Source organism: Chrysochloris asiatica, unplaced genomic scaffold (genome assembly GCF_000296735.1).
Source record: "Chrysochloris asiatica unplaced genomic scaffold, ChrAsi1.0 scaffold00346, whole genome shotgun sequence".
Classification (NCBI taxonomy): Eukaryota; Metazoa; Chordata; class Mammalia; order Afrosoricida; family Chrysochloridae; genus Chrysochloris; species Chrysochloris asiatica.
Window position 1 is genome coordinate 2101237 of NW_006408864.1, and position 9684 is coordinate 2110920.

A 9684-nucleotide genomic window follows, 5' to 3' on the forward strand; every position below is an offset into this window, starting at 1 on the left:
CAGTGTGGCCATCTGGAGTTTTTGCAAGGAGATGCCAATTCAGTGACCTGCACGCATAAAACATAGGTGAGGGTTGGCAGCAAAAGGTATATGCGTCTCTCTTGTTCTATGCCCTCCTGGTAAATAGGGCATGGTCAGTTCCTATCATCCCCAACCTAGAGGCTAGTGGTGCCCCCGCCAGTGCAGCCTTTACACTACCTGGGGTCAAGAGCTCGGAGTGCTACCCCATCTTCTAGAGGCACATGAATCTACCCAGAACTATATTACATGAGCGTCAAATGTTCACTTACTGTCTCTATCACATCCATCAGGAGACAGGTGGCTAAGAACACAACAGCATACAATCATCAATTAAATATAAACACGGCACCACAACATCACAGAGAAAACAGACAATTTCAGCTTGCACAGAGAAACAAGAAATAGTTTCTCAAACAAGTGACAAAAATATGGAGTCAAAAAATATAATAACAGAAGGGTATGAAAATGGTTTCAGAACTACCGGTTATTGCTATTATTAAGTGCCATCGAATTGGTTTCCAACTTATAGTGACCCTATACAGGGTTTCCAAGGCAGTAAAACTTTACAGGAGCTCATCTTTTTCCAAGGAGCAGCTAGTGGGATTGAACTGCCAACCTTGTGAAAAAAGAATATTTAAGTACCTACAACAGATTGAGAGAAAAATCAAGGAAAGCAAAAGCAATCACAGAAAAAACCTTCAGAAGAATTCAAAACAGTCCAAGAACAAACTGACAAAAGTAATGAAAAATTAGAAACCATACAAATACAGAAATTAGAAAGCCAGGTAAGATCAATACTAAGACTTCAGAAATAGTACACTGAAAGGACAAAGAACTAGAATTGAATCAATGGAAGGCCAAATTACTAAGCTTACAGACAAATCTTTTCTCAATATTCATCTGTAAGAAGAACAAACACAAAAAATAATTTAAAAATCCAAAGAAAGCCTAAGATTTATGTGGGACCTAGCAAGATGAATAATTTAACATGTAACTACAATTCCAGAACAGGAAGAACCACCCCCGCCCCCCAAAGTAGAGAAAATTGTCCAAAAAATTTCACTAACATTGAAGATGAAGATAGTCATTCAAAAGTTAAACAAACTGGAAAAAAAAAAAAGTTAAACTGCAAAAAGGATAGACTACATAAGAAAGTCATCAAGACATATTATAATCAAATTTTTCAAACCAAAGACAAAGAAAGTATCCTGAGACCAGCTCAGGAAAACAGAAAAGTTACCTACAAAGGAAAACTATTAAGACTAAGCTCTGATTTCTCAGGAGAAACCATGCAGGCAAAAAAACAACAGGATGACATGTATAAAACTCTGAAAGGAAAAACTGCCAACCAAAATCATACTGTTGTATGATGCCATTGAGTCTGTTCTGACTCACAGTGACCCTGTATAGGACTTCTGTGGAGCAGTTGGTGAGTTCAAACTGTTGATCTTGCGGTTAGCAGCCCCACATGTAGCCCAGAGCTCATTAAGATTCATATACTAAGTTAAAGTGTTCATCAAATATGATGGCAAAATTAATACATTTCCAAATAAACAGAAACAAAAGAATTTAAGAAACTACATCAGCCTTCCAAAAGATCCTAAAAAAGGAGTTCTTTAGACAGAGAACCAACAACCTGAAGACCAATACATGCGACATTATCACAAAAAACTCAAACCACATGTAGAAGTAAAACAAACCTACAAAACTGAAAACCAGGAACCCATTTGCAACAAAACCCATAAAGTAAAAACAGGGAAAAATGTTACAGAACTTCCAAATGAAGAGTAAATCAATATTTCAAGGGGAAAAAAAAGAAACCTAACTATAACCATAGAAACGAAATCAAGTCTTACTCCTAGCCCTAACACAAATGCTAGTCCTAACCATGACTCTAACACTTAAAGAAGTCCTAGGCCTAGCTTATACCTAGTCATAGTCCTTACTCCTGCTGTTGTTAAGTGCCATCCAGTGGATTCTGACTCACAGCAACCCAGTACAGGGTATCCAAGGAGCTGCTGGTGAGTTCAAACCAACCTTGCGCTCCAGTGCTTATCCTACAGTGCCACACTAGCATTAATAGCAAAGTTCAAAAAAATAGAAAACAACAAATGCATGCTGGTGAGGATGTGGAGAGATGGGACCCTTACATTGCCAGTGGGACTATAAACTGGTACAACCACTGTGGAAAATGGTGTGGTGCTTCCTCAAAAGGTAGGAAATAGAAACACTGTATGACCCACAATCCCTCTACTTGGTATAGATCCAAGATATGAATATATGCATACCAATGTTCATCACAGTACTCTTCACAACAGCAAAAAAGATGGAGATAGCCTAAATGCCCAACAATGGAAGAATGGATAAACAAACTTTGGTACATAAACACAATAGACTACTATGTAGCACTGAAGAATAATGATGAATCTTCAAAGCACTTCATTACATGGATGAACTTAGGGGACATTATGCTGAGTGAAATCAGTCAACCACAAAAGGACAAATATTTTATGAGATCATTATTGTAAAAAGTCAAGAAAACATTTTAGTCTCCATGCTAAAAGAAACATTCTTTGATGGTTACCAGGGGTGGGCGGGAAGGGAGAGCAACTCACTAGCTAGAGGACAGACACATTAACTTGGGTGATGGGGAATGTGATATACAAGAAGGAGGTAGACAGAAGAATGATAAATATAGGTGAAGATACAGGGAGGTATGCAAGGGCCAAAGGGGATAGAGGTAAATACTGCTATATATACAACTCTGGAACAACAATGTTCTACTGTAGACAGATGGACAGATAAACAGGCTGAACAGGTATGTGAGGGAGAGTGGGAGTATACACAGAGACTTATAAGGGTTTGAAAAAGGTTGTTTGTATACTGGTATTTTTACCTTTGCTGCATACTTATGAATGTGATGGAGCATACAAGGGGCAAAAGAAAGAAAATTTTTTAGATACCATCAATCATCTTAGGAGTCCTGGTGTGGCACTGTGGGTTAATGTGCCAGACTGCAAAGCCGTTTGAACTGCCAGGTCAGCGATTCAAGCTCACCAGCTGCTCCTCAGAAACCCTATACTGGGACACTATGGGTCGGAATTAACTCGACAGCACTTAACAACAAAGACAATGTTCTATATTCTACTTTGTTGAATAACATCTGGGATCTTAAACACTCATGAGTGGTCATATGAGGTGCAACTATTGGAGTCCCGGTGTGGCGCTGTGGGTTAATGCGCCAAACTGCAAAGCCATTTGAACTGCAAGGTAGGTGGTTCAAGCTCACCAGCTGCTCCTTGGAAACCCTATACAGGGGGCCTCTATGGGTTGGAATCAACTTGACAGCACTTAACAACAACAACAACATTGGTCTCTCCATGTGCAGAAGCAAGAAGAGTGGTAAAAATGGAAGATACTTGTAATCGACTAGTCCAATGGACCAATGGAGCAGGTGAACATTAGTCACAACTCTGAGACCAGAACTAGATGGTGCCCGGCTACCAATACCAACTGCTCTAAAGGGATCACATTAGAAGGTCCCACATAGAGTGGGACAAAACGTGGAACAAAGCTCAAAACTTATTTAAAAAAAAAAAAAAAAAGACCTGGCTTACTGGTCAGAAAGAGGCTGGAGGAACCTGAGACTACAGCCCTCGATCAACCTTTAGGTCTAGAACAGAACTCATCCTCATGGTCCAATTTTCAGCCAAGTAGTAGCTAGGTATATAGGTATGCTCTCTATGGTATGGTCAATTACTCAATATCAAAAGGCAACAACATTTACCTAAGAACAAAGTTAAGAAGGGATGGGAAGGAAAATGGAATGGAAATGAGAACCTCAGTGAAGAAGTTGGATAAATGTTATTGCATGGAAGGGATTATAATCATTGAAATGAAACAAAGTATATGATTTGTAAAATGTAAAACTGATCATCTTGTCTGTAAGCCTTCACTCAATTCACAATTAAAAAGTTTTAAAAAGGAAAAGCAACAAGACAATTTGAGGGAATAACAGACTTAAGGTAAGGTTTTAAAATGAAGAAACATTAAGCACATTGGTTACTTTTCAGAATTCATAGATAGTTTTTGTTGTGTCATCTAGTCAGATCCAACTGTTTGTTTCCAAGAAGCAGCATCCCATAATGAGAAGGGGAGTTTAATTCATACCCCACTAAGCAGAAAAAGAAAGAACGAGTAAGGTGTTAACCAAGTTGTCATCTTTGTTGTTAAAAGCGGTCAGAGTCAGTTACAACTCATAGCGAACCTGTGTAGGGTTTCCAAGAAGCAGCTGGTGGGTTTGAAACATTGACCTTGTGGTTTTCAGTCCAGTGCTGATCCTAGAGCACCACACCAGGAGTCGATTAACCAAGTAATAAGGGGGGAAAAAATACTTTCTCTGAAATGGAAGGGAAGAAGTTGATGATAGAAGGAATCAGGTAATCAGGTAAAGTTCTTTTTCAGTAAGGGGTTGGGAGAAATGAGGAAGATGAAAAGAGCTGAAACAAGTTCCATGGAGAATACAGAGGGTAAGTCAAACAGAAATAGAACACTGGTTCGATTAAAAATGCTTTCTAAATTTCAATCAGCCTTTCAAGCAACTCAACCACACCAAAAAACACACCAGCTGCTGTCGAGTGGGTTCCAATTCTTACCAATCCTCTGAGGACATAGTAGAACTGCCCTCCAGGATTTCCAAGGCTGTAATCTTTAAGGGAGTCCTGGTGTGGCGCTGTAGGATAAACACTGGCCTGCTAACCATACGATCTAGCACTCAACTCTACCAGCAACTCCATAGAAACCCTATACAGAGTTGCTATCAGTAGGAACAGACTGAACTCACGTAACAACAACAACTTTTATGGAAGTTGACTACATCTTTCTCCTGTGGAGCGATTGGAGGCCCCAACTGCTAACCTTTCTGATGAGCAACCAACTGCTTAACTACTGCGCCACCAGGGTTCATTGCCACTAACCACCCATTCCTATATCTGAGAACTGCCTGCATTTTGATTCTGGTTCAAAAACTTTTTACTTGAATAACTGAAAACTATGATGAACATGTTACTCTACTTTAATTCAGTTGTCTAACTACTCTTTCAAGTATGAGTTTAATTGAAAAATGCTCCCCAAATGTGTGTTTGCAGAAAGAGTGTTCTAACTCAACATATGGCTGGCTCATTTAACGACTCCTGAATAGTAGGAAATATCCTCGTTCAAATCCCAGCCCATTTAAGACAAATTACTTAACCTTCTGAGTCTCGTTTTCCTCCCCTAAAAAAACGTAGACTACAGTATCAGGGGTTCACCATGAGGATTAAGTGACGTAACACAGGTGAACATGCCAAGTTCATCCTAGGTACTCAGGACAGTTTACTAACCTGCAGCATTTTGATCACACAAGAAAAACGGCAGCATTTTAACCAAATGAAACGAGTTGAGAACACAAAACGCTAAAAAGTCAGACCCTAACACATGGCACATTATTTTTCTTCCCTGACGCAAGCTAACTTTTTTTCTTGCCAGACCTTTCCACTAGGAGTCTGGAAAAACAAAAAGGGCACATTCAACCCAGCAGAAAAGTTTTCAGAAACTGAAGTGCAGAATCACAACAGACATGGCAGCGAAGTACAACAGGTGAACAGAGACCTCCGAGACCCGACCCGGCACCTTTCTCCCCACCCTTGGACAAGTTTTGAGATGGAACTAAAAACACTTTGTTTTATATCTACATGAAACCTACTTTTTGCTTTGTTTTTGCAGACGCGTATGGAGGCAAATCACAAATATCAACCTCGAAGCACAGGGCCAGAGGAGTGAGCGCTTTTCCCATTTAAGGATTCAGGACGCGTACTTGCAGGCTGCTTTCGCCAACACCGCCTTCCCAAACTCTGGCCCGAACCCGGGGGTGGGAAACAAAAGAGGGGCCAGGCGGCGGGACGCCTCGGGAGCAGGAAGAACACCACGTCCCACAGTCTGGAGGAACGGTGGTCTCGGGCGGGGTGGGGGTCGGGACAGAGACCCAATGGGAGCCGCGGCCTGGGGGGGCGCTGCGAGGCGCCGACTCAAAACAATCAAGGCCGCGAGGGCCCTGTGGGTGCACCGGGCCGCCCCCTAGCTGGGGCCCTGCCGCCGCCGCCCGGGCCTTCCTGCAGGCCGGCTCCCTTAGAAACTTCGCTGCGTCCAGCCCCGAGCCTGCCCCTCCGCCGCGGCGGGGTTTTCGCCGCACGCTCACGCACTTTCCAAACGAGCCAACTCACCCAGACTCCGGGGAACTCATCTCCAGTCCTCGGCGCTGAGCAGGGGGGACTAGGCGAGGCGAGCCGCCGGGGCGCAGCGGGGGCCCCGCTTGGCCTCCGCCCTCGCGTGCAGCGGCCCCTGGCACGGTCGCCCCTTTCGCGATCGTCTGCTAGTCGTCTCGCGCGGACAGCGTGACGCGCTGGAGTCCAAGCCTTCCTACAGTCCTCTCCTCCCTCCTCCTTCGCCCAGCCCCAGCAGGCAGATTCCAATCTCGGCAGCCGTCGCCGCCGCCACTCGCATGGGGGCGCGGCGAGGGTGTGGGGGCCGTGTGGGGGATGGGCGGGCCTCAGCAAGACTCCGGCACCGCGCGCGCGCACTGGGAGGGCGCTCACCAGCGCGGCGCGCTCCCTACCAGGGCGTCGGCCCCGCCCTGCCCCCCCTCCACTCGAAAGGAGCCGAGCCCGCGGCGGAAGTGCCCGAAGGGTCCGCGAAGCCCGGCGCCCCGCTGCCGGGGAGGCAGGCGGGCTGCCGGCAAGGGGGCGCCGGACTGCGGTAGGGGGGCGTCTCCTTCCCTTGGCCCCACTGGCCCCTCCTAAGTAACCATCTCCATCTCCGTCTCGGTGGTAGGGGCTGCCTCACTGCCTTCTCGCTCAAGCCGTAGACTTGCGAGCACTGAGCTCTCCGGAACTGGGCGCCGCTAGAAGACTGTCGGCTACCCACCCAGCCCAGGACGGGAAAAGCTGTTGTGGGAGCGTGGGGGCGCCAGTATCTACTAAACTCATAGGGTTCCTTCGTGCTACTCGTTTTCCGACAAACCTTCATAATACACATGAGTACCAGTCAACTGGTGTGTGAAATAAGCCTCCTCGCTCAGACCTCACACACTAAGGTGGGTAACTGCCAGGTGGTGTGATAGTACTCATAGTAATTGTCGTTGCGACAAAGGAAAGAAAAATGCAATCACCTATATTTATTATTCACCCAGTCCAGTCGCTCTCCAGCTCCCCTTTCTGGGCTCTTTGCCAGCGTGCTGAGGCACGCTTAAAGGTGGAGGTGAACGGTCTCGGAGTGGGCAGGGGAGTAAACCAGCATTTCCTGCAATCTGGGATCTCGAAGGCCCTGGCCGCTTTTGCTTGGGGTTTCAGTGATCTGCCAGCCCGAGAATTCCAAAGGCGTAAGATAAGGAGCGGCATTAACCCAACAGGACTGAAGTCAGCGCACTATAAATACTACTTCCATCTCTACCTTTGGCTCACGTTTGTGACCTTGTGTACCCTTAGGAGACTCGTTCTCCATTTGGGAAAGATAGATAATTCCCACTACTTTGATATTTTTTCTCATTCTTTGGGGGGAAATACTGTTAAAAGTGTTCGGTGCCCTGTATTTGAAGGAAGAAGAGACACACCTATTTTTAACATCCAGATGTGACCTTAACATCCTTGGTAAGTATTGTAACGAATAGATCATGTTAAGTCTCCCTGCAAAATACACTTTTAAAACGTCTCATTATAAAATTACTTTGAAAACTGTGGGGAAAAAGAAAAAGGAAATGAGAAGAATGTGTCAGACACATTCTTTTGGTTTTGTTTTTTAAAACTTTATTGTGAATTGACTGAAAGTTTATAGAGAAGATCATCAGTTTTACATTCAACCAATAATACACTTAGTTTCATCTCAATGATTGCAATCCAGCTCCCAAGGAACAACAGTTACCCTGCTTCCTCCGTGCAGCTCCCATCTCCATAGCAGCCTCCTTTCCATCCCTGCTCACCTTTGTCCTTAAGTACATTCTGTTCCCTTGATGTTGAATGATTGATCGTTCCATCACTCAGAGAGAGCTTACCTTACTAGTGGCGCTGTTTCCGCCACATACTTAAATACTGCTTGGCTGAAAGTTAGACCACAAGGGTGATATTTGTTTTTACACAACTTCTCCCCTAAAGAGATGTTTACATTCCCGAATATTCGTTTAAATCTCCATATATTCTTGTTTAAATATATTCCCCATCTTTTATTTTATTTTGACCTCTTATTCCTTTTATCTACATGTATCCTTAATACCTCAGATACCTTCCATAATTCCGAATTACTTTTTGGTTTTATTTCCTTTTCCAAATGTCTGAACTCTTTAGCTGTCTCAGGTTTGAGAATCATGGATTATTGTATCTTGCCTTGCAAGAAGAATCTATGACACGAGTTACCATACATTAATTAAAATGCTTCACCTTTTTTTTTTCTTTCAAGTTTCATGCACGTATGGCACTATAGGATAAGCACTGGACTGCTAACAACAGCAAGGTCAGTTGTTCAAACCCACTAACCACTTCTCAGAAACCGTCTACAGTTGAGGTGGGGACCTGTGGCCCTCAGGCATGGAAATCATTTGGTCTGACCCTTGCCAAGACAACCGCAGTTTCAGCCATCACATTGCTAGCTATTATTACTGTTGTTGTTAAGTGCCATCCAGCCCTTTCTGACTCATAGCGACCCTATGTAAGTTTTCCAAGGAGCAACTGGTGAGCTTGAACTGCTGACCTTGAGGTTCAAATCAACCTTGCAATTCAGCGCATTAACCCACAGCACCGCACCACATCTCATTGGTGGTAGTAGGGTGCCAGGAGTTTGTTCTGACTCATCACAACCCTGTATAGAGTTTCTGAGGCTGTAAATCTTTACGGGAGCATAGCTTACTAGTGTTGTTGAGCCTCATCTTTCTCCCGCAGGATGGCTGGTAGTTTTGAACTGCTGACCTTGAGGTTAACTGCCCGACTCATAACCACTACACTACCAGAGCTCCTCCACATCACATTGTTGTTGTTGTTAAGTGCTGTCGAGTTGATTCCAACCCATAGCAACCCTGTACAGGGTTTCTGAGGCTGTAAATATTACGGGAACAGAAAGCCTCCTCTTTCTCCTGAGGAACCGCTGGTAGTTTCGAACTGCTGACGTTGAGATAAGCAGCCCAATTCGTAACCACTACACTACCAGAGCTCCTTCCACATCACATTAGGAGTGAGTGAATTAAATGTTTGACCAATTAAAGCAGGCTAATTTTAAAGTTGATAATTTTGTGAGGCCTGTGAATGATGTTATAAATTTTGGCAGAATAAAAGTACCCCACCCCTGTGCTACAGGATTGCAATGAGTGGAAACCAACTCAAGGGTACTGAAAAACACTGCTTTAATTATAGAGGAAAAGGCTGAATGAACTTTTTGCTCAATAAATTTCAAACTGATCAGCCAAAGAACTCATTGATAAATGCTGAGCTGTTGTCTATGGCAAAGAAAACCAGAGCAGTTGTGTTATGCCCTCTACAGGCTAATTCAATTTTTAGGCATATCAGTTTATAAAATAGCCACAAATCTTAGAACAGAACTCAAAATTATAAAAATTTTAAAAGAGCACGTTTACTGGTCAGAAAG

General features: G+C 44.0%; 1 protein-coding gene across 1 annotated transcript in view; it reads right to left on the reverse strand.

Moving 5' to 3' along the window:
* Positions 1-6426, reverse strand: part of BMPR1A (bone morphogenetic protein receptor, type IA) — a 157329-nt gene extending 150903 nt beyond the window's left edge. The window contains exon 1 of the mRNA XM_006875917.1: positions 6282-6426. The gene's annotated coding sequence lies outside the window, so the exon portion shown is untranslated. The remainder of the gene's footprint in view (positions 1-6281) is intronic.
* Between the last annotated feature and the right edge of the window lie 3258 nt (positions 6427-9684).